This window comes from Mus caroli, chromosome 12 (assembly GCF_900094665.2).
Source record: "Mus caroli chromosome 12, CAROLI_EIJ_v1.1, whole genome shotgun sequence".
NCBI classification, from domain to species: Eukaryota; Metazoa; Chordata; class Mammalia; order Rodentia; family Muridae; genus Mus; species Mus caroli.
Genome location: NC_034581.1, coordinates 1,209,987 through 1,236,251, shown reverse-complemented (window position 1 = coordinate 1,236,251; position 26,265 = coordinate 1,209,987). Strand labels below are relative to the sequence as shown.

General features: G+C 39.2%; 1 protein-coding gene across 6 annotated transcripts in view; it reads left to right on the top strand.

The window, feature by feature from the left end:
* The window catches only part of Ncoa1 (nuclear receptor coactivator 1), a 234,321-nt gene that overhangs the window by 32,013 nt on the left and 176,043 nt on the right, over positions 1-26,265 (top strand). For all 6 annotated transcript variants that reach the window (XM_029484861.1, XM_029484858.1, XM_029484860.1 and 3 more), the window contains exon 2: positions 22,598-22,732. The gene's annotated coding sequence lies outside the window, so the exon portion shown is untranslated. The remainder of the gene's footprint in view (positions 1-22,597; positions 22,733-26,265) is intronic.

The following is a 26,265-nucleotide window of genomic DNA, read 5'->3' as shown; positions in this document are numbered from 1 at the left end:
CCTCCTCCTCCTCCTTCTTCTTCTTCTTCTTCTAATACTTTTATTCTTTTACAGTCCAGTCATTACCTCTCTCCGGGTCTACCCTCCCACAGTTCCTCATCCCATTTCTCCCCCCTCATCTCCAAGTACATGTATCCCTCCTACCCTCACACCCCCCACTAACCCTACCAGGGCCCCTTGCTCCCTGGGACCTCAAGTCTCTCGAGGGCTAGGCACATCTTCTGACATTGAGTCCAGCCCAGGCGGTCCTGTGCTGTATATGTGTTGGGGGCCTCAGATCAGCTGGTGTATGCTGCGTGATTGGTGGGTCAGTGTCTGAGAGATCTTGGGGGTCCAGGTTAGCTCTGATGAGTAGTGATGTTCAGAATCTTTTCATGAGAATCTATTCAGGTCCTTTGCCCACTTTATAAAATGAATTACATTTTCTTTCCTCTAAATTATATGTGTTTTGTAAAACCCTATCTTTATGCTTTGAAAGTTCCATACATATATGCTGTATATAGCTCCTTACCCACTTTCTCCCCGAGCTTCATGTCTTCTGTTTTGTTAATGAAAATCCCAGTCAGTGCTGTGCATATGCACATGTGCATATGGCCATCAACTGGGGCATGAGCAATGTATCTTCAGCCACTTAGAGCAGCTGTAGAAGACCTGAATAAGTTACTTTTTTTTTTTTTTGACCAATTCTTTATCAGGTACATGGTTTGCAAATATTTTTCAGTGCTAGGTTATCTTCTAATTTTGTTGACTGCTTCTTTGCTTTTGTATCCTTAGTTTTGGTGTGATAATCAAAAAGTCGTTTCTAAAACCAAGGGTGTTCTCTCCATGATTTTTGTTCTTATTTTCTGAGACAGAGTCTCTCTGTGTAACCCTGGCTGTCCTGGAACTCACTTTGTAGACCAGGCTGGCCTCGAACTCAGAAATCCGCCTGCCTATGATTCCCAAGTACTAGGACTAAAGGCGCGCGCCATCACCACCATCCAGCCTCTTTCTAGTTTTTAATCTAAGAGTTTAATGATTTTAGGATTTATGTTTCTTTAGTCTTTTAATTGATTTCTGTGTATAATATAACATTTGAATCCAGTTTCTTTATTTTACAGGTGGAAAATTTAAATTTATTATTTATTGTGGGGGCCTTATTATGAGTGTTGGCCTCCAACTCTCACTTCTGTCTGTGCTCATAAGTACTGGTAGTATAGTCCCATACTATCTTGTTCAGTTAAAAGTGTTGATACTAATAGACATTAACTAGCTATAATGGCATAAATAAACATTCACATAAAAAGACTATAGCTATTGCTTATATACTGTTCTTAATTTTGATCTAGCTTATTTTTAACCCAGTGACCTACCGTTTGACTATTTACCATTTAAATTTTCTTTCTTATATTATCTGACTTACTTAGCTTTGTGTTGTTAACAGGTACAGTGAACAAGCTTTTAAGTTATTGCAGCAAGTCTTGAAACCCATTTAACAGTGTAGCCTGGGGTAGAACAGAGAGGAGGGCATGTGATCCTGATCACTGGTTGGCTCTGAGTGGCCTCCAGGACTTCTTCGCAGGGCACAAGTTTTCTAATCTTCAGGATCCATCCTGGTTCCCCTCTCTAGAAAGGTGGATGTCACTTGTTCATTTCTGGTATTTTCTTGCTTATTCTCTGTAAATTTACAGATATTAACCTATGAACCATATTTAGCATAATGAACTTGAACTCAGAAATTTGTTCCTAGTGGCAAAGTATAGGCATGTTTTAGTTTTATTCTAAGATCTTTTAGAATGGTTTTACATTTCTTATAGACATTATTTTTAGTTTTCTGTGCAACACACTATGAATTATTTTTCTTAGAAAATAATTTTATTAAGTGTTTAATTATTTTATAATTTTAAAATTTATATCCAAGATTATAAAATCTACCAGGTACAACCCAGTGTTTCCAGTTTTAGAGTTAACAATGGCTCCTCTCTCCCAGCTTATTTGTAAATCTTTTAGCTGTAAACAATCACAATATCTGTCTGATTCTGGGCAGTTAAGTTAAAAAAAAAATTCCAGCTAGGCAGTGGTGGCAGACTCCTTTAATCCCAGCACTTAGGAGGCAGTGGCAGATGTAGCTCTATGAGTTCGAGGCCAGCCTGGTCTACAGATTGAGTTCCAGGACAGCCAGGGTTACACAGAGAAACTCTGTCTTGAAAAACCAAAGGGAAAAAAACTTCTGTAAGTTTGCTCACCATTAAAACTTAGGGGTGGATCACTAATAAAGAGTTGGATTCTTATTTATTTATTTATTTATTTATAGATGTATTGTCATGGGGAGAAAAACCTGATTCTTTTATCTCATCCTTTCTTTTTTTCTTTTTCTTTATAATTTTTATTGGATATTTTATTTATTTACATTTCAAATGATATCCCCTTTCTTGATTTCCATTCCAGAAACCCCCTATCCCATTCCCCCTCCTCCTGCTTCTATGAGGGTGTGCCTGCTTGTATGAGGACTTGAGCTCGGGAACTTTGGAAGAGCAGTCAGTGCTCTTAACCACTGAGCCATCTCTCCAGCCCATATTGCTTTCTTTTATTCTTAACTTTTTATTTACTGTTTTGTGTATGTGGTACATATATGCTTACAGGGATGTTTGCCTGTGCTTGTGTTTGTAGAGGTCAGAGGTCAACGTTGAGTGTTTTTCTCCATTACTCTCCACCTTATTTTCTGAGATAGGATCTCTCATTGAACGTGGAGCTTGCTTTTTGGCTGTGGTTTGTTATATATAGTCTTCATTTTGTTGCAGTACCTTCCTTCTGGGCTCTCTGTGTCTCTGTCTCTGTCTCTGTCTCTGTCTCTCTCTCTCTCTCTCTCTGTGTCCTCCCTCCCTTTCCAATGTTAAGATAATGAATTTTCTTGTTGCTTTTCTGCACGTGTTAAGTTCGCCATGTGGTTTTGTCTCTGTTGATCTTATGTAACGTTGTTACTGATTTGTACATGTTGACCGGTCCCAGGTGGTCTTGATGCATATCTTTTAATGTGCTGTTGATTTACTTATGGTCGTCAAGTTTATTAGCCTATAGATTCCTTTTTTGTTGAGCTCTTGCCTCTAGGTTTAGATAGCAGCATAGCACTGGCCTCACAGGGTGAGCTTTGAAGAGTTTTTTCCCACATTTGTGGCATAGTTTGATAATCGCTGTTTGTTCTTTAAAACTGTGTTAAAACCATAACTGAAGCTATCTGTGTGCTTTTCTTTGCAGTTTTTTATGTACATATCATTGTTCTCATAAGTTATGTGTCTAGAAACGTCCCAGATTTTTTTTTTTTTTGTTGGCATACACTTGTTTAGAGTACTTTCTAATGGTCCTTTGCACGTCTGTGGCAGAGCTCAGAATGTCTCCTTTTTGTTTCTCATTTTTTTTTATATGCCTCTCTTCTTTTCTTTGTGAGTGTAGCTAAAGATTCACAAATTTAATCTTTTTAAAAATCTAACTCTTAAAAACTCCACCTCTTTATTTTGTTTTCTATTCTGTATTATTTTAAATTGTATTTGTTTCCATTCTGATTTTTGTTATTTCTTTCTTCTACTAATTCTAGATTTGGTTTGAACTTACTTTCTAGGCCTTCAGTTGTATTGTCAGGTAGTTTATGTGAGTTTTTTTTTCTTTTATGTAGGCATTTACTGTTATAAACTTCCATTAAAAGCATTGTAAAACTCCCGTTGCATCTATGCATATGAGCTGCTTTGTGAGTGTATATGTACATGGGTACAGGTGCCTGTGGAGGTCAGGGGCATGGAGCGTCAGGATCTGGGGTTGCAGGTGGTCGGAAGCTGCCTCACATGATAAGTAACGCCTGCACAGCGAGCTGACCTCAGTCCTAACACAGTCTAATAGTGCTTTTGCTGTATCTTGTTAGTTTTGGTTTCTATTTTCATTTGTTTCAAGGACATTTTCATTTCTCTCTCTCTTTGAGTCAATTGGATTGCCTCAGTTGTTCGTAGTGGATCGGCGAGGTCGTGATGGCCTCTGAGCTGTGTTGAGAAGTACTGATTGCTGGAGGATGGCTTTTCTGATAAACAAGTTACTTTTTTCCCAGATTATTTCATCAGTTTTTCCCTGACCCATAAGGTCTCTATTGAGATGTCTGTGTATTGAATTTTTTTTATGTTTGAAGTACTACTTATTTTAGACTTCTTCATACTGTGCTTTTCTAATGTGACTATAATAAGCCACAGAGGGATCACATCCATTTGAGATCTCTGAGCTTCTTCACTCTGGATGTCTCTATATTTGTTAACATTTGGGTCATTTGTGCTATTATTTCATTAAGTTTTTCTGTGCCTTTTTTCTCCTCTTCTCCTTTTGAAGTATCCATAGTTCCATTATTTGTCTATATAATTATAGTTTATAAGTCTCATAGGCTATAGTACTTTATTTCTTCCATGAAAATGAAAGTAACTCTGGGCTAGTCCTTTGAATCTTGCAGAAGACCTGGGTTCAATTCCCAGCACCCGCATCTCACAACCATCTGTAAGTCCAGCTCCAGGAAACCTAATGCCCTGCCTTCAGTCACATGTGCTTTCCAAACATTGATGCATTATTAAAAATAGTAAACCTTTAAGAGAAACTTAAATCTTACTGGCTCTTTTAAAAATCTAAAATTAAGCTCAAATCTGCTTTATCTAGATTGTTGTTGCGATTTGTTCATGAGCACACATGTGTATACATGCATGTGAACATAGAGATGTGTGTGTGCCCGTGCACATACATCATATTCACTTCTCCCACCACCCTTTCTATCCCTCTACTCTCCTTGCTCATCCCATGATACACTTCAATAGCATCTGCTTTTATGTGAAAGTCTCGATTCCGTTTGTAAGAGAAAATATACTCGCCATCGCCATTGCCAAGGTTTGTCTGGTTCCTTTTCAAGACCTGTTGGGTCTTTTTCATGATCTCTGTCTCTGGTGAGGTTTTCTGTTTTCATTGAATTATCTGTATTCCCTATGTCTTGTTAAATTGTTAAAACTATTATTTTAAATTATTTTTTCAGGCACTTTATGTCTTTTCCTTTAGAGTCTGCTGCTGGGGTTGGAATGTTCTTTTGGAGCCATTATTGTATTCTTCCTCTTATATTCTTCTTGTGTCCCCACATTTGCACATTAGGTGGGTCTGTTGTCATCTCACCCAGTTTTATCATTGGCTTTTGTAGTGATAGGCTGGCTCTTGGCGATTAGTCTTGGGTGTCTTTTGGGTTGATGGTGGTGTTGTAGTCACCCGTGAATGCAGTGATGTACTCTCCACATAGTTCAACTGCAGTCACATCGGTGAGTCCTGCTGGGTGTAGGAGTATGGGTCAATGCCTAGGCTGCAGGGGTGTGTGCTTTTATCAGTTGTCACTCATCTCTTTTAGGTGAGAAGTGTCTGCTAGCCATTTTGCATGTGGCATATCCTATAATGTTTGTGGGGGTGCCTTTTTAATTTCTGTAGGGCCCACAGGGACCAAGCCAGTCTGACAGATCTTGATTGGCCTGGAGGTCCCCAAAGTAGCTTTGGGGAATTGCTAATGTCTGAGGAATACAGTGGAACGGTATTGCACTAGTGGACTTAGATGTGAGATGTGACACATACCAGTGTCCATAGGTTGCCCTGGCTGCCTTTGCAGACTTCAGCTACTGAAATTGCTTAGAATAGGTTGCATTGCCTTCTCTAGGCTGCAAGGGTATGAGCTAGACCACTTTGTTTCTTTGCTGGTTTTTAAGAGTGATATTTCTAACTTCACAATAAAAAATGATCTCAGAGAATCTGATAATAGTACAAGACTAGTTAGAACAGCTGGGGTATACTTCTCAGTTGAAAGCTATCATGGTACAAATTCTATTTTAATTGAAATGTTAAAAATTTCCTAGTTTGTTTCTAAGAGGGAAAAGGTGACAATCCATTATTAAAAACAGGCAAGCCAAAATGTATTTTCCTTTTGTGCAAGCTAACAGTATGCAAGTTTAGGAACTTTATATGGCTTTTAAAGTTAGGAAGTGCCTTCTTATGCTTGTTTATTATTATGTTTTTTAGACAGGGCCCCACTATGTAGTCTTAGCTACACAGCTAGTCACTATGTAAACCAGACTGGTCCTAACTTCACAAACGCTGAGATTAAAAGTGTGTGTGACTATACCTGGTTGTTTAAGATACCTAACAAAATTATAGAATTCCATAAAACTAGCAGGCAATATCTTTGTATGTTATTTGGATTTTGGTAAAAATTAGTAGCCATTGAAGGGTGGTGACTGGGAAAGGTACAGATTCATTCTTGCTGACTTTAAAAGACAGATGGAACACTCACAGTCCCCTTTTGCTCTTCTTTACCAAACCTATAGAAAAAAATACTTAAAAAAACCACCCATATTTAGCTCTGTTGGTACAAGAAGGGGAACTTTTGGTAATTCAGAAACTGGTGAATTTCTAAAAATAGGGTTTCTGTGGGTGATACTCATGCCCAGAGAGGTGGGATATGAGTAGGAGCAGAAAAGTTCCCAGAATAATTAATAGGGTGATTGTTTAGCATTGCTGCAACTTAGCAACCGGGCAGCTCTGAGTGCTGTACATTCTAACAACAGTTAGATCCAAACAGATGGTCTGCTCCATGGGTAAGAGGCATGGAACAACTGGCTCTACCCTTCTGGGAAGCGCCCAGGATAGCTAGATAAGCTTATACCTGTAAGACCAGATAATAATCCTGCCTCGTGGCATGCTGTGTTCTCCTCCACTCCTACTGCAACCAGTGCGAGATGAGTGTTACTTCCATAGTAAGGAGTATCAAATTCAGCAGAGTGTAACAGGATCGTAAGTACAGAAACAAGCATCGCCGAATGTTTCACTAAACCAGTACCATAAAACGGAACCAATAAACAGGAGACTTTAGGGTCAAGTAATAAGTTACAACAGAGTTCTAGTCATTGCAGTATCTAGTAAATGTGGCTAGTCATTTTATACAATGAGTTTCTTATACCCTTTAAAGAGACAAGAAGTTTTAAAACAAGAGCAAGCTTTTGTGAAAAAGAGGCAGTTAGAGCTGGAGTGGCTCAGTCACTGCTCTTCCAGGGAACCTAGATTCAATTCCTAGCACCTCTGTGCAGCTTACAACTGTCTGTAGCACTAGTCCTACCCTCACACAGACATATGTGCAGACAAAACACCAATCAATACTCATAAAAGTATAAAATGCTCATAAATTATTTAAAAAGAGACAACTAGAGACCTGGGGAATGAGAAGCACAAGTGTTGAAGTGGAACACTGTATTGGTGGCAGGGATGAGAAGCACAAGTGTTGAAATGGAGCACTGTATTGGTGGCAGAGGTGAGAAGCACGAGTGTTGAAGTGGAGCACTGTATTGGTGGCAGGGGCCTTTTTGGAGTTCAGTGTTGTGATGAGTTCCTGAGCTAAAGTATTTGTAGTAGGGATACAGATAGAGGAAGCTCATAACAGAGGTGTTAATTAAGTTATGAAGATTGAATGCAGGATTAGAAAAGAGAATGGAGAATCCTGCAATCCCCTTTAGGTTCTTGATTTGGGTTGTGTGGCCAGAGATGATGTTACTTGAGAGCATGGCATTAGGGCAAATTGAAGGTTGGAAGCAGTTTTTGAAGGAGAATGAAAGATACTGTTGTGGCACCTGTGTTTATAGAGATTAAAATGTTTGTAAGACAGCCATACAGAAAAGCACAGTCTGATGACTGGTGAGGGTTTGGATTTAAAAGCAAATATCTGGACTTCATTAAGATTGAAAAGTCACATGACGAGAGTGGTAGTTTGATCTGTTATTTCAAAGGTGATAAAATTCAGGAAATATAGACAGACTGCTACCATTTGGGAGCTTTGTGCAAAACCAGCTGCAAGCATAGGCAAGAGAGGAAAGAAAAGCTGAGAGAGAAAGAGAGATATGAGACTAGTATCATGAAAATCAGAGAAGGAAAGGAGTGGTCAGCAGTGCCAGATACCAAAGGGTAAATACGCACTCAATAGCATATGTGGCAATTAAGAAGTGACCAGACAGCTTCATAGAGTGTGGGGTGGGGACAGGCCTCTAAGAGCAGAGTATAGGGCATTGAGTCAGTGGAGTAAGGTGCAGCCCACTGTGAGCCTGTGCTGCAGGCATTTAGAGGTCTGTGAGCACCCTGGCGGCAGCAGCAGGGTGCGGAGGTGAAGGGAGAGTGAACTAACTCCTGTTGGCCCTTTGTCATCAGCCTCTGCCTTTCTCTGTTAGTTTCTTATCGTTCTCCTACAGACATTATACAATTGTTATCTTTTTACTTGATTTGTTTGTTTGTTTGTTTGTTTGTTTTTCGAGACGGGGTTTCTCTGTATAGCCCTGGCTGTCCTGGTACTCACTCTGTAGACAAGGCTGGCCTTGAACTCAGAAATCCACCTACCCCTGCCTCTGCCTCCTGAGTGCTGGGATCAAAGGCGTGCGCCACCACGCCTGGCTGTTTACTTGATGTTTTTACTTTCTCCTGTTTCAATCAGATATATGGCTTGAGCAGAGATATCTCCTCACCTCTTATGTGCTTATTCTCCTTAGCTACTTGAACTGCAAGTCTATCATGGTCCAAGAGAGTGCCCCTTTCTGTCTTCCATTTAACCATCATGTTAAAAAGTACTCAATTCCGAGTCCTTTGAAGCTGGGCATAGTGGCACACACCTATAACCAGCACTAACGCTCCCAAAAGGTTGGGAAGATTGCAAGTTTGAGTCTAGATTGCCAAAAAAACTGCCTCCAAAAAAAAAAATTCATGCCAACATAGTGGAACACACCTTAAATCCATCAGGTGGATTTCTGTGAGTTCAAGATCAGCCACATCTAGGGCTACATAGTCTTTGAAAACCAATTATGCAAACATAGTATGAAGAGATTTTGTTTTGTCACAGTATTTAAAAAAAAGTTTTAAAGAGTTAGTGGCTTGATTTGATTTAAGGCAGCCTTAAAACACATGAGGTTCTTCCCTGCCTGCCTGCCTGCCTGCCTGCGGGAGAACATGCATTTCATCCTCCTGGATTAATTTGGTATTATAATTAATAACACTGAAAGTCTAGAACCTTGTTTGAGAGAAAAAAATGATGAGGTAGAGCCCGCTGGTTCCCTGCCTAATGTCTATTCTCCGTTTCTTTCTTAGTAACATAACTGCCTTACTGTGGGCATGTCACTGAGCACAGTTATGAAATGACACTTCCTGGTGGCTAGAAACAGAAGTCTTTGGGCAGGGCTTCTAGGAATGTTCTTTAAAGGGAATGGACTCATCTGGGAAACCTCAGGGGCTCTTATCCTTTCCTCTTGTTTTCTGCTAGGACATGAATGTAATTGCTGTGGCTTTGGTGGTAGGTTTGTTGTTGTTGTTGTTGTTTTGTTTGGCCATAAGATGATGTGGAACACTGGATGCCATGGAGCAAGGCTAGAAGGAAGAGAAAGTGAAATAATCTGGGGTTCTGTGTGGCTATTGAGCTGCCAGTCTATCCCAAATGACATTTTTTCCCAGACCTTTTACAATAGAAAAATAAACCTCTCCATTCTAACCACAGGTATTTGTTCTTGTGCAACTAAAGCTAATCCTGCTTGACTAAGGGAGTCTGCAGTTACTGCTGCAAGTCTGCTTACCAAGGCTAGCCTTGGCAGCTGCTCCCCAGATGCCATGGGAGGCCAGCCTCTTCCCAGGTGCCATGGGAGGCCAGCCTCTTCCCAGGTGCCATGGGAGGCCAGCCTTTGCAGCCTTTTCTGTGCAGCCCAAGAGGAGGTTATGGAACCAGCTGATTTGGTTCCAAGTTTAACACAAATGAACAATTAAAAAAGCATAGTTTAAACATGGGTCCAAATAATCCTTGAAAGATCCAGTCATAGCTCCCAGTTCTGAAAGAATGTAAGCCGTTCCCTTTGTAGATGTGAGCAGACAGTAAACTAATAGGAGGGAAAATGACTCTGTAACTCAAGAGAAGGAACAATTTGAGTTTTCACAGCAGATGGCTACCTGTAATGTGTTTTAAAAAAAATCACAGAGTTCTTAGGCTTAGAGGGAATGTGTTATGATCCAGGTAAAAGCTTTTGGAAAATGACACCGCTCATTCTGAACTAAAATTATACTGAAAAGAAGCTTGGACACTCCAGGAAAACACACTGGTCGATTAGGATGTTATTACAACTAGTTTTGCAGAATTTTGGGAAGAGTCTGATATTTTGACAAAAAAGATAGTGTACAAAGTAGACAGGCCCAGGGGTCCACTATATAAAAGCTGGTGTTTCTAGGCAAGATTATGTATTAGTAATAAGCAAATGCTCAAAGAAAATGTTGCTAGATTCTCACCTTTAAAAAAACTCACCAAGTAAAGATGATTAGAAATATGCTACTCATACTGCTATTGTTTAAGGATAAGAGAAAATTCTCCAGTTATTGGTGGGAGTAAAGGGTTAGGGAATTATTTTCAAAAGATAATCAGATTGGTTGGAATCTAGTCTCAAATTTAATGAAAAAAAAAGTGCTGCATCTTTGGATTAAAACACTAGGAAGATTCTAGTTGAAAATTTGGCTTGTATGTGGTATATGGTTATAATCACAGTAATCAGGAGGTGGGAGTAGGAGGAAACTGAGATTTTAGATTACTTGCAAAGAATATGAAATAAAAAATAGGCTATCATGCAGGGGTAAACTGGGCAGGTGCCATGTAGAATCAGGGAAGCAATGCCAGGGTATTTGGACTTTTATCTTAGGAGAAAGGGGAACCATGGTAGGATTTTTAGTTATGCAGAAGTGATATAGATATGATCTAGTTTATTTTATAAAAGATCACTTAAGCTAGAGTATAATTGTATTAGAGGCAGGTGAGATTAGAGGCAGTGAGATCAACCAAGGGATTGCCTTACTAATTCTTTTGTTCTAGTAATAAATATTTTTAGGTCAGAGGTGACAATAGACTGGCTATAGTAGGATCATAAAGATGGAGATCATAAGTAGGTTTTGGTGGTTGGATGCTAGATTGATGCAGAAGCTTTTGCAGGTAAATAGATGATGATGACGCCAAGAATGACTACATTCAGTAGATGAGCCCTGAAGAAGATTAAGGAAGGATAACACGTTTACTAAGAGTCGCTTGTAGGGTACCTAAGTTGAGATCGAACTGATAGCTATTCAGATTTAAAGTTCAGAAAAGAGACTTAAGGTAGAAACAATCTGCAAAGTGTCACGGTTACTTTTTTATTGTGATGATAAAACAGCATGACCAAGGCCATGTATAAAGGACAGCATTTGTGGCTTCTGTCTCAGAGGTTCGAGTTCACGATGTCAGAGTGAAGGAATGCTGAGAGTTCCCATCTTGATCCATATCCATGAGGGAAAGAGAGCTAACTGGGAATCACATGAGTCTTCTGAAACCTCAGAGCCCACCCCTCAGTGGCACCTTTTCCAACAAGGCCATCCTTCCCAATCCTTCCCAAACAGTTCCACCAACTGGGGGCCACATACTCAAGTATCTGAACCTATCTAAACCAAATCACCACAGGATATAGTTATCGATAGTTTAACAAATCAATCTGGTAAACAGACAGATTTTCTAGGTCATATTCTTAGACACATCTAAAATGAGGATTTTGTTTTAGGATTTAAAAAGGTAGGAAAATTGGAAAGACTATAGGCATTAGAAACATAAGGAAATGACAGCAGGTGGAGAGAGGTTTCTCACTTTGAGGAGTGAAGTTTTAAATGAGAGGAAGACTATAATGAACTGTGTGTTAAAGACATTAGTATGAGTGCTTGTTGAGTTTAGTGTAGTTAACAGCTTCAGAAATGATTATGGATGTATATATGAACAATGACATTCTTCTCATTCTTCTTTAGCTCTGTCAGGAGGGCACAGAGACAGTAATACCAAGTAGCACTTAAACACAGCACTCAGACTGTGTGGGTTAATACTATTCGAAAGCAAGCAAGCAAGCAAGCAAGCAAGCAAGCAAGCAAGCAAGCAAGCAAGCAAGCTAGCAAGCAAAGCAAAGCAAAGCAAAGCAAAGCAAAGCAAAGCAAAGCAAAGCAAAGCAAAGCAAAGCAAGAGACAGAAAAGAAGGAAAGAAAAGCAAGAAACAAAGAAAAAGGAAGGAAAGGAAAGGAAGAAAGAGAGAAAAGGGAGAGAGGGAGGGAGGGAGGGAGGAAGGAAGGAAGGAAGGAAGGAAGGAAGGAAGGAAGGAAGGAAGGAAAGGAAAGGATGAGCAAGCGAGCTAAAGCTTTTTAAGAATGTGTGATTTTAGGGTTGGAGCAGGGACTATTGGAAACTGAAAGGGCAGTGGCTTGGCAGAAGGAAGAGAAACCAATCTGTAAAAGGTACCCAGTGGCCAAGGTTGCAACAACCAAAACAAACCAAGCCCATAGTAATTGATTATAATGCAAGCAAAACTTAAATATTCTTGAATTCACATTGATAAAAATAATAGTTAAATAAGTGATCCCATTTGCCTATCTTACAATGAAGAATCTTAAATGATTTGTGGGTCATTTTCTCCCAAGGGGTTGGATTCAAGTGGGTACGGCACTTAGTGACTGAGAAGAAATGGCTCTTTGAACAGAGGCTATTTAACATTAAATATGTCAAGAGCAAGGTACTTTTTGGGGATATGTTAAGGAAAATAAGGTGTTTATCATAGGAGCAGTTCAGGAGAGATCTGGGGGAGACTTTAGGGCCCTAAATATATACCTTTAACTTTGACCAATATTGTAAGATATTTATTATAAATAAATTTAACCAAAAATTGATAGTCATTTCATGACTATCAAAAACTCACTTAAAACATCAGCTCTGGGGAAGACAATCTGGTGAATCTCTTAATTATGCATTCATCTAGTTCCTTGCATTAAGCCTTCAAAGAACAAAAATATCAAAATCATGTCACCTTGGTCTCCCATGACATGAAAATGTCTGTATGTTCAGCTCTGATTTAATATTTCGTCTGTCTGTTCAGAACCTCTCAGCAAGGAATATCATTTAAATAATGTGTGTTTTCTAAAATTACCTCTGAAACTAAGTCCACTAGACTCATTAGTCCTGGAATAACTTCATATAGTTTGGATAAAATTTTTACATGTTTTCTTCTTGTCAACCAATGAGAATTTACAGCCTGGAATAGGTAGATTGAATTCTGTCTGATATTCAGTATTTATAACTTGCTGCTACCATAAGCTTGATAGTATCTGTTTCATTTGCTTTAATGACACAGAACAAATATTACCCCTAAACTTGATGGCGTAAACAACTTTTTCTTTTGAACAGTTATACAGGACCAGAACGTGGGCAGCAGTTACCTGGGCCTTCTGCTCCTGTGTGCTCTGACTGGGATCACACTTATTCAGCTGCTTGCTCCTCTGGGCTGTTCTGTCTGTAACTTCACTCATATGACTGATACTCCCAAGTATCTATCCATGGCCTCTCCACAACATTGTGATATTAGATAGATGTTCAGATTTCTTATGTTGTCTTCTGGCTTCTAAGAGCCAAACTGGGAAGCTGCTGGTCCTATCCAGCTCTGGAGTTTAAGGATATCATTTCCATCATATCCCCTGGTCAGAGTAAGACACAGGGCCAGCTAGGGTGGAGGGTCTGGGAAGTGAAGTCTCATCACTTGGAAGGAAAGAATCTGCACCAGTCATCTTTGGAGGAGAGCACATGGCCGTATCACCTATTGCATGATCTAATCCTTTAATTGTATTTACATGGCTTTGATTGATCTTATATTCTAATTTGTAATCATGTTAGAAATTGGATTTTATAAATGTTAAATAAAAATTATCATAATTTAAAGATTTTAAAATTACAGAAGGCCTTGCTACAAGTCTTTTTAGCCTGGTGTGGTAGCTTATACCTGTACTTGCAATGTTTGCCAAAGATTGCAAGTTCAATGCCAGCCTGGGCTACATAGCCAGTTCTAGACCAGACTAGGGTATAGCATGAGATTCTGTCTTGTGTTGTTGTTGTTGTTTTTGAGACAGGGTTTCTCTGTATAGTCCTGGCTGTCCTGGACTCATTCTGTAGACCAGGCTGGCCTCAAACTCTGAAATCCACCTGCCTGTGCCTCCCGAGTGCTGGGATCAAAGGTGTGCACCACCACTGCCTGGCCTAGACTCAGTCTTGAGAAATGAAATAAATATATTTTTAAAAACCTCTTATTTTCACTCTATACAAATTTATCTTAGATTAAAGCGTTCAAAACACCTTTACTTGGTAATTGGAGCTGTTCTATAAGAATTTAACCTGATATGGAAAGTTGACGACACATCCCCTGTTTTTCTAAAGCCCAGGTAAAGTTTGTGGAACACAGCTCATCAGAAGTATCATAATGAATGGTGCATGCTGTTAGTCTCAGCGCTTGGGAGGCTGAGGTGGGAGGATCTCTGTGAGTTCAAGGCCAGGATGGTCATATAATGAGTTTCAGGGTAGCTGGGTCTATATAGAAAGGCTCTATCTTAAAATGAAACAAAACAAAACAAAACAAAAAAGTTACCATAATTCAAATGCAGATACTCTTTAGCCTAGTAATTCTGCTTCCTGCATAACATAGCATTGATGGCTGTGTCAAAATATTGGAAGCAGTACAGTGAGAGAGTAATTAAATGACATATATCTTACAATATATTGTGAAATTGTCTAAAGGATGAGGAGATTCTATAAAAATGAGATGAGATGAGCTGTATATACAGGAAGAGTCTGGGAATGAGGCTTACTGGTAAAAGGCGTGGCTAGTGTTCCCAGGGCTTTGGTTGCATCACCAGCATGTAGGTGTACTATAAGAATACTGTACTTACCCTTCCAGTAATGACATGAGATGTTACAGTGCCCATGTGATCATCTGAAACAGGATGAATGACCTAGGCAGTGCGACATAGCCTCAGGCTACTGTTGACATTCTGAGAACACCTCAAGAATTTGTCATCTTCATTTCAGAGCGGATGACACAGGACTACTTTGAGTGGCATGCAATTTAAAAGTTATAGATTATTTTTGGTGTTTTCTATTTAATATTTTGGACTACCATTGAGCATGGGTAACTCAAGCTGAAAAGCACAACTGTGCTTCACTTGTGGCTACTTCTTTGTTTGAGGTAGACTCTGACTGCTCCATCCCGACAGGAGTGGGTTAGGTAGACTCTGACTGACTGCTCCATCCCGACAGGAGTGGGTTAGGTAGACTCTGACTGCTCCATCCCGACAGGAGTGGGTTAGGTAGACTCTGACTGCTCCATCCCGACAGGAGTTGGGTTAGTGAGGAGGCAAAGGATTAGAGGAAGATTAAAGACACAAACTGGATCCCTAAGATGTGTGGTAGAGTTGTCATCTTTGCATTGTTCAGGTATTTTCCTATTATTTTATTAGATAGTTATTTTCTTGCTATATTAAACAATTATATTGTAGAAATAGGTTCTTTGTCAGATATTTATCTTGCAGATAGTTGTGGTTTAACATTCTGTTTTCAGGACAGTATCTTGAAGTGCTTGATTTCTTTTGAGCACATCAATCTTTCATTTATTTTGTTGAACTTATCCTAAGTATTTCTTTGCCTTTTTTTAATGAATATGTGCATGTGGTGTGCATGTGTGTCTCTAGGCTTCATTGAAAGTTCTTTGTGTGCAGAGAATGATGCTGGGAGAATATCTGTTGCTTGTGAGAACTATTATTCCAAGATTTTTAAAGATATATATCTATCTTAGCCAACTTCAGTCCCAGTACTAGGAGGCACAGGATAGTGGATCAAAGTTCAAGGCTAGCCTGCTCTGTATAGTGAGTTCTAGGACAACCAAAATTATATAGGAAGACCTTGTCTGAAAAACAAAACAAAACAATACAAATGTTTAAAAATACATGTTTTCAATATCACATCTTGCTTAAAATAATATGTACTCCATATGTCATGTGATAGACTTTGAAAAATTGGTCTCATTTCTTTTTCTTTTTTTTCTGTAATATTTATTTCTATATGTGTTTTTACCCTACAATAATTATATTATTCTTTGCCTAATTAGTAAATAACCTGAAGTGAACATAAATAAGAGGAGAGCTGGAAAAAAGTGGCTTAGTAGTTAATTACTTGCCCCACAAGCATGAAGACCAGAGGTCTTACCCCCAGAATTCAGGTAAATGTTTGTTGTTCATGGAAGCTGCCTGTAATTTTATTTTTGGAAGTCAAATATTCTAAGGGATTCTTAGAGCAAGCTGGCTAGCAAGTCTAGCCATATTGGTAAGTTCTGGGTTTGATTGAGAGACCCAACCTCATTGAATTAGATGGAAGATTGATAGAGGATGTTTCCTGCCATCAGCCTCATGCCTCCACATGCATGTGAAACAATGTGTACAGACACACACACAGACACACACACAAACATTTATCCACATACATGTAACATGTACACATACTTGCACATCATACACAAAAACATGAAAATGAAAAAGAGGAAAAATAAGTGTATTTCTTTTCCTCTCCAGCACTCTTTTTTGGTAGGCACTCTTCTCTTGCCTGGAGAACTTCCCTCCACATTTTTCACACTTGCTGGTCCACTTTTTTTTTTTAAACTAGATTCTTTAATACTTTGATTACACTAAAATCTGTTATGGTTTCAACAACTTTATCATTTTCGTTTTTGTTCCGGTTTCCCATGCACTCGGTCTCTGTTCTCTTGTGTCTAGAGCACTGCGTCTGGCATTCCGTGCTTGCTCCCCTCTGTGTTCTATACCACCCTCACCTTTCAGCCTTTGCACATCTGTTCTGCAGAGGAGTTGTACTTTGTGTGGCTGTCCTTCTCCTAATGATGGTTAGTGCTTCTCTTTGTTGTGCTGTGGTGTAGGTTGGGCTCCTCTCTTATCCTGATCCAGAAGGAATTGCAGTCTGGCATTGAGGCTTGGGCTTTGTCCACATTCTTGCCCTTACTCCCTTATGGAAGTCATATTCTACCACTTATTTGTGATTAATCCTGGGCAGGAATACCTTCACTTCCCCTAGTTGTAGGAGATGTGTCCTTGTGATTGGTGTAGCATCCCTTGCCTGTTACCTTTTCCCATTCTTCAACCCTAGCAACAATGATCTTTGTTTCTTATGCTGAGTGTTTTTCCAAACCACATACCCTTCCCCGGAGGCCTAAGTATTTTGATCTCATTCTCCCTTTAAGCAGTGGACTTTGCTTGGACACTGAAGTGAAAGGGATTTTATTGTTTTGAGTTTTTGTTTTGTTTTGTTGTTTGTTTATTTTCCCCATTGGAGAACAGACAAGCTTTTAGACCTGTTCCTAGACCCCACCCACATATACTGTTCTAATAATGTAGGGCTCCTCTGGCCTCCTGTTCTCTCTCTCTCTCTCTCTCTCTCTCTCTCTCTCTCTCTCTCTCTGTGTGTGTGTGTGTGTGTGTGTGTGTGTAGGCATGTGTATATGATTGTTTACATGCACATGGAAGTCAGTCATCTTCAGGACCATTCTCCACCTTTATTTTTTGAAACAGGTTTTCACTAAACTTGAAGATATGTGGATCATCTTCCAGTTAAGTCTTTGTGTCTGGGGAGCCTTAGCTATTCCAAAGTGACATTACTGGTTTATACTACATTTTGAAAAATTCATTAAAGTTTCAGATCAGTTCTTATTAAACTATTGTATACTAGACACTTCATTTCCTGTGATTTACCAAACAGTTTGCAGTCTTTCTTTGCAGGAATTTTATTCCTCCAAGGGGGACTTTTACTAGGTTTACTTTGTAAATTACAAATGAATTAGGTTGCTCCATTCTGCATCATTGTTAGAATAAGAGAAGTGTGTGTGTGTGTGTGTGTGTGTGTGTGTGTGTGTGTGNGTGTGTGTGTGTGTGAGAGAGAGAGAGAGAGAGAGAGAGAGAGAGAGAGAGAGAGACAGACAGACAGACAGACAGACAGAGATATCCCCTTCCACCTCAGGGATGGCATGCATGCTTTTGTGGCTTTCTACCTTCTGCGTAAAAGTGGAGCTACTTAGAGTCTGTATTAGCCCCTTTCCTGTTGCTGTGATAAAATACCTTGAGGAAGGCAATGTAAGGGAGGAAAGGTTTATTTTAGTTTGTGGTTCCAGAGAGAGCACGTCTGTCATGCTGGGGAAAGTCATGTGTGGCAGGAGCACTCACGTGGTGGATCAGATCTCCATCCACATACAGGAAGCAGAGGGAAAGAACAGGCTCATGGCCACTTTATGATGCAAAAATGCATTTAGTCTAGCCTCTTCAAAAGCCCCTCAATCATTGCTGTTCAAAACGCCAAAGCCCATAGTTTCTAAATATGCTAGCACTCCAAAATGGAACAGACGATACAATGGAACACAGGGACCAAAGCAAGGCTGAAGCCTAGCAGGGCAAATGCTAAATCCTGTCACATGTTAGGTCTTCAGTTTTAAAGGGCGTACATTGCTACCCCCTTCAGTTTTGCTGCTTGGCACATACATCTTTCCTTTTGGGTTGGATGGACTCTCTGTATGCTGCTCACCTTGCTATCCCACAGTCCTGACATCTCTGACATCTTAGTGTCTCCACTGTATTCTGGACTTCACCTTTACTGCTTTACCAGTGGCCTCCTAAGATCTACTTACAGGCACCTCAATCCTGCTACACATTGCCTATCCTCCGTGGTTCTCAGAAACTAGGGGAAAGCAGTCCTTGACCTCTTCAATCTTGTCTCTTTCTTGTCTCTAAAACCATTTCCACATTAATGAGATTACCACACTCAGATGCTAGCTTAAGATGCCCCCAGCACCCTTAGATTACAACTACAGCAGCTTCTACACACTGAAGCCAATGAAAGCCTTACTAGGCAATTGCTTGCTAGGATCAAGTAATTCCTAGGTTCTCTTCATAAGTTGGAGGTTTCTCTCCACAAGTTGGGGTTTGGCCCCCAGAGTACCTTTTCAATTTTTTCAGTGCAGACTCTCTCTAGTAATTAATCTCCTTAACCATTACTACCTCTTTTCAAAACACTTGACTGAAAGCTTAAGCTTCCTCACCAAGCTACATATTTCTATTCCTTTCTGCCTCACTTGTTTTTTGTTTTTTTTTTTGTTTGTTTGTTCATTGTAGAACTGCACAAGAGTAGTCAATAACAACCATACCAGAGACTCAGTATTACACTGTCTTGAAACTCTGCCAAAGCAATTAGCCTGTTGCATTTTAATTTAGCTGATGCAAATTCCCAGGACCTGGGCAGAATACAGCCAGATTCTTTGCCAAAATGGCACATGGAAGGCTTCTAGCCCAGTTGTTAATAGTGTCCTGTTTAGCTCAAAACCTCATGAGTCGTACCTCCACTGCCTTCATTACCTTTCAGCAGAGCTGTCTGCAAGGCTTCTATTAGAAGGGCCCAGTAGGCTCTGCTTACAGCATTCAATAGTCCAATGTTCCAAACCCTTCCATGTTCTTTATAGCAACAACCCCAGTGTCCTGGCAGTAGTTTCCTTATTGGTTACTTTGCTGTTGCTATGATAAAATACACACAAGCAAACTTAGAAGAGAAAGGGCCTGTTTTAGCTTATGGTTCCAGTGGGATACAGTCCGTCATGGGGGAAAGGCATGGCATGGTAGCAGAAGCAGGAAGTTGGCTACTCATATGTTTATCTACATAGAGGACGCAGAGAGAAAACAAGAAGAATGGCAAAGGTATCAGCTCCCAAAGCCCAGCCTTAGTGATGACCTTCCCATTGCAAGGCTAAAAGTTCCCTAACCTTCCCAGTCAGTGTCACCACCTAGGAGCTAAGTGGTCAAACACACTCAAGTCTACTGGGGCATTGCTTGTGCGAGCCGCCAGAATTCTTGACAAGGTGTGTGCCATTCTCACTAATCTTCTATAATGTTTTCCATTTTCCTTTATTTGCCTCATTTATGAAAATCCAACTAGAGGGACTACCTCTTTAGTGAAGCACTACTGACCCTCCAAGTAGAACAGAACATTTATTGGCCTTTATCTCTTGCACATTGTTTGATTTCTCTCAAGCCAATTGACAACAACCCTTAGTGATGGTTGGCTGCTTTCAGATTTTGAGACTAGTCACTTTGAGAAGTGTCCCTCTATTTCTCAGTGGGTAGATAGTTAATTGGCTTCAGATAGAGTCATAGAGTCAGCTTGAGAGAAAAGATAAAACAACACAGAAGGGAACTCATTTATTAATAGAATAAACATCTTTAAGATTTAAATTTTTGCACGTGTTGTATGTATGTATGTATGTATGTATATATGTATTTGTGTGTCTGCACACATGTGAGCACACATATAAGTATTTACACAAGGAGGCCAGAAGCCAGTGTTGGGTATTTTTCACATTATTATTTTTTGAGACATGATCTCTTCACTGAATCCCAAGCTCATCAATACAGCTGGACTCTGGAGTACCGCCTGTCTTCATTCCTGGTTACTTGGGTGACAGATGCTCAAACGAAACACCCAGGGCTGGGAATCTGAACATAGGTCCCATGCTTGTGCAGCAAGCTCTCGGCCCACTGAGCTATTTCCCTAATTCCAATTCAAGATTATTCTACATAGTTTTTAATTTATACATAATCCATACAATGATGGGGTTGAAGTTTTAAATGTATCTTTTTAAACTGATGGATGAAAACTAAAGTCATACTTATTTGTGGAATATCATGTGATTTTTTTTCCTCATGTTTGTCTTTGCGAATTCATAGGTACATGCAGGCATATGCATGCGAAGCTCAAAGTACAATCTCAGCTGTTGCTCCTCAGTTACTATCCTCCTTGCTTATTTGAGATAGAATCTCATGGGCTAAAACTTGCCACATAACCAAGGCTTGTCTAGCCAGGAAGCTTCAGGGATCTACTTGTCTGTACCTCCCTAACATGTGATGGATATGTAATGAAATATGTATATGTTCATTATGGAATGTTCTTAATCAAGTTAAACACTTGTCTCCTCAAACATTTATCACTTCTTTGTGATTAAAAAAAAAAACAAAAAAATAAAACCCTACTTAACTTCCCCCCAATCTCTTTGAAGTACTTACTACATTGTTAAAAGCACTGTACAACAGACCACCAGAATTTGTTTGTTATTTCTATCTAAGTTAGTGCCTATTGCCCAGTCTCCCTCCCTCCCCTAATCTCCCCAGCCTCTAGTAATGACCATTTTACTCTTAACGTCTCCAAGATCAACTTTTTATATGCCACATGGGAGCGAGATTATGCAGTACTCATCTTTCAGTTACTGGCTTATTTCAATTAATGTAATTATCTTCAGTTCTATCCATGTTGTCACAAATGACAGGATTTCAGTCTGTTTTATGGCTGACTATACACCATTGGGTGTGTATAGCACATTATCTTTACCCATTCATCAGTTGATGGGCACTTCAGCTGTTTTCATCTCTTGCTATTATGAATAGTGCTGCAGTAACATTGGAGTGCAGATGTCTCTTTGATGCACTGATTCCATTTCCTTTGGATATATACCCAGAAATGGATTTCTGGATCATATGGTAGTTCTATTTTTAATTTTTGAGGAATCTCCATACCGTTTTCATAATGGAGGTAGTAATTTGCATTTCCAACCACAGTGCACAAGGGTTCCCATTCTTCTACATCCTCATCAGCACTTGCTGCCTTTTGTCTTTTTGATAGTAGCCATTCTTATTGAAGTGAGATGAGATCTCATTGTGGTTTTGATTTGCATTTCCCTGTTTATTAGTGATGCTGAACACTTTTTTCCACACACTTGGCCATTTGTGTGGAATAAAGGACTGAAGTTGTGGGATAAATGGGGTGGGTGAGAAAGCAGAGAGCACTGGGTATGAGACTAGGAGAGAAGGAAGCTGGCCAGATGGTTAGTGCTCAGAACAAAGCTGATTGGATGGCAGTCCTGGGAGGCACAGGTAGAACTAAGTAGCCCAGGTCCCTAAATTGATCTGATAGAATGATGATCTCTGAGGCTTGATTGTCTGTTTTTGTAATCTAGAGAAATGTTAAAGGAGAGTTGGTACTTAGGCCGGGAATGCAGCTCATAATTGGTAGGGTTAGCTTCCTAGCATGCAAACTTCACCCTGAGTTGGAAGACTAGAGCCAGTAGGTCTTACCCTCTTAAGAAGGCCCTGGCTGTGCAGTGCCCACTGTTTGGTGGCAACTTTGAGGTGGAATAGGAGTGCTCCGCATTGCCAGTAGCCCAGATATGAGCACTGTCATGACACTGGGCTCTTTGCTATTGCAGAGTTATCTTATTCTGAACTCCTGTTCTTCCCATTGTGTGGTGTTACCTGGGCCAGGGTGTAGAGGCCACTGCGACGACTGTAGCAGCTCTGTGTGAGCAGAGTCTGAGGCTCCTGGTGGTTTTGCAACAGTGCACACTCAGCTTGCTGCAGATCACGATAAGCTATCGGACCTTAAAATTATCAGTCAACTTCTGAGCAATGTTATATATTTTCCTTTTATACCTTTAATCTTTGATTTAATTTCTCTCCCACCTGCAGCAGTGACATGAATGAGAATTGTCATTTTTCAACTAATTAGAGCATCTAAGAATCCTTGTGTGCTTGCAGGGAAATAGTGAATCCATCGTGATTTCTGTGCCCTAAGTGTCCCTTTTTCCTTCTGTTTTAGATCTGTCCATACTAAAGGAAATGTAACTGGAACTGATCTGATGGTAAAACCACGGCCCTTCAGACAAGATCTCATAAGAGGAGACCTTGCTTCCAAATGAAGACACCAACATTCAGACTTTCTACTTATTCAAAGGTATTTGAGGCAGTTTTATTAACTTGACTTTTTGGTAGTGACTTTGTAATTTTTATTTCTGTATATAGGCTTTATAAATTTAAATATTTTTTAAAGATTTATTTATTATTATATATAAGTACACTGTAGCTGTCTTCAGACACCCCAGAAGAGGTCATCAGATCTCATTACGGATGGTTGTGAGCCATTATGTGGTTGCTGGGATTTGAACTCAGGACCTTTGGAACAGTCGTCAGTGCTCTTAACAGCTGAGCCATTTCTCTAGCCCCTTAAATCTTCTTATATGTTCAAGTGTGTAGCTTTTAGAGAACAGTCCACTGGTCCCATGTCCTGCCTCACTCCACTTTCCCCAAAATATCAGCAAGGGAAAAAATTTAGATTTTGGAAGATATGTTTCTTCTAACTAACAAAGAGTATTATTGATGATAAGATTAATACTCGGTAAATTAGTACTGAAGTAGACCATATCTGAGTGTCCTCTGCACACCTGTATTCCAAGGACTTAGGAGACTGAGACAGGGGAGTCACCATGAGGTTGAGACCCTGTTTCCACAGAACAAAGATAAAAAGAAAGTCAATTTAGTGGTTATTTGACTATGTAAAGATCCTTGACTTTGACCACTAAATCCAACATCCTAACAGACCCACCCACTCATTCATAGTGTGACCTCTAGTGAGGACATTCTGTGGGTCTATTAGAAACTTGTTTTCCCTTTTTCTTAAACTCAGTGTCCAGGAGTGTCACTGTTATTCTTATGGGACCTTTGGGTCTGGTGGATTACTTTCACATGGAAGAGGAAGGCAAGAAACATACTAGACTGTGACTCCTCTAAACCACAGGGTGGATACATAAGACAACTAAAACCAAAAAGGAAGGTAATGTCATAGGAAACAAAAACAACAGCAGTTATCTCGTTTTTTAGAATGCATACAGATTATAAACAGGGAAGAGTTATTTATGTGTTTCATTTAAAAAATGAAATATTTGGTTTTTTACTATATTTTTCTAGACAGATGTAAAGAATGTATGTTGGGGTAGACAAAGTTGATTCATTTGTAGGTATTTTTACAGAAATTTAGAAAATAGTATTTTATTAGAATAGAAAGATAAAAAACTAAGAATAGCTGGGTAGTGGTGTCACACGCCTTTAGTCCCAGCACTTGGGAGGCAGAGGCAGGCGGATTTCTGAGTTTGAGGCCAGCCTGGTCTACAGACTGAGTTCTAGGACAGCCAGGGCTACACAGAGAAACCTTGTCTCGGAAAAAAACAAAACAAAACAAAAACAAAAACTAAGAATAATGTGTCACCTACTAGTAGGATTCATTCCATATTGTTAGGAAAATAAGGAAAGCAGTACATTAAAAAGAGTAAGAATAGTGCAGTGGCAAGCCTAAACTGGCCTTAGCTATAAAAGACTTCCGTCCTAGCAAAGGATGGTGCAATCAATCACTCTCTTAAAGAAAAGTTAGCTCATATCAGGTACAGGTGTGATGTTGCCTTGGTAACACGTTTGAAAAATGTCACTGGCATCTAGTAATAGATACATGTACCTTCCCATGTTTATTTTGTGTGTGTGTCATTTTGAATCAAAGATAAGTAATGCATAAATAAATGGTTTGTCTTACTCTTAGAACTATCGTACTTATTGTTTTCAGATATGACATTTCTTCTTAACTCTACTTAGTATCATCTGAGTGTCCAAGCTTTACCATAAAACAAAAAAAAATAGTTTTTAGATTTGTGGAAAGATGTAAGTTCCTCTAAAACTTTATTATGAATGATGTTGGCGACATAGGCTGCTCAGCATGAGTACTCTGAGGCCAGCAAGACTAAAATCAACATATGAAAACAAATGATGTATAACCATAAAATCATGATTTTGACTCCCTTAATTTGTTTATTACCAATAGGCAAGATTTGGTTGTAGGAATTATGATCATATGACGTTGCCTGCTAATTGTCTGTGGATGCTGTGATTCTACTCCTAAACTTTCTCTGTAGTTTAAAATACGTAGCTTAAATTCTTGGTCAAATTTTGAATTAATCGATTTCACATACCTACCTCCCCAATAATGCAAGGTTTCATGAGGTAATTTTCCCTTTTGAAAATAAAGAGAATTGAGCGTTTCCTAATACCTTTGAACTGAAGTCTCTGACAATGTTTTAGAGAAGTTTAGGTTCTGAGACTATGGGATTGTGTTTCTGGGTTTGATTCCAATAAAGTGAAATCAGTAAAACTTGAGAGAATGATTTAAGGCCCTAGAAAATTTACCAGAGTATATGTTCTTCATTACACATTACACATTACACAACTACTGTGTTACCTTTAAATTTTTTTTTGTCTGGACTAAGGAAAGAGTTGGACACAAATTTGAGTAAAGTAGGTGAGGGAAGGGTGAGGCCTGTGCTGTGCTGTGCTGTGCTGTGGTCTTCATAGATGCACAGGCTTCTTTCCTGACACCCCAGGAAACTGAATTCATGATTCTTAACTTCTTTATAATAATTAGCATTTAGAGGTATCATGAAATGCGTGCATAAAACAATGTAAATGAGTTATGGAGTGATATTAATGAATATTATTACTAAAACGAGAGCCCTGCTACTAAGGTAACTAGGAATTTCCTTTTCATAGAAAAAAAATCTCAGTATACGCTACAAATGAGAGGCTTGTAAAACCAGTTTCAAAGTTACTGATAAATATTATGCTTGGAGAGAAAGTAAAATAAGCTTTTGGCAAAAATGTCTTATCAAAGGCATACCATCTTGAAAAGCAATTAGTGTCATATGTATGCTAGCGGGTATTTTGTTTTTCGGTAGAAGGAAAGCTCTGATAGTCAGAGAACATACCAACACTTCATTTAGGTGTTGCTGGTTAGCATTGAAGATCTGACAAGAGCTTTCTTGTTTGTGTCTTTTGTGTCTTGTTTTGGTTGTTGATTGGTTGATTTATTTTAAAACTACTTATAGCCCAAAGAAGTTGCATTTGCTCCTTCAGCTCAAAGCACAGACAACTACAGAAAAACTACAAAAAGCTATAGGAATGGGAGTCTTAGATTATTGGGTATAGAGATTGCAACATATCAATTCATATTCTAATCTTTTTCAGGGATAGAATTAGTATTCAATAATTTATTTTCAATCGTGATTCAGTATTGAAAAGAGTAAGAATTATAGCTGTAAGCAGCATTTGTCCACTAAACCCATATCTTTTCAGAAATTGTAAAGAAATAAATGGTCAGCAACTATAGAATTATGTTTTGCCACACTATCATATGCTGTCTACCCAGGGGAATGTTTTTACATGTTTGTGAATTCATAATTTGTAAATTGAATAAATATTTATTGACAAATGATAATTTTGTTTTTCTTATTTCAGAGGGCCTGATTTAGTATTTCATGTAGGTCAACCTCATTAATATCACAAATTTTTATTTAGAAATGAGATATATGGACTTTATAAAGTCTGACTTATCATACAATAACTCAATCTCTAAGAGTTTAACTATTTTACTATCTGATTATTTTACTAAGT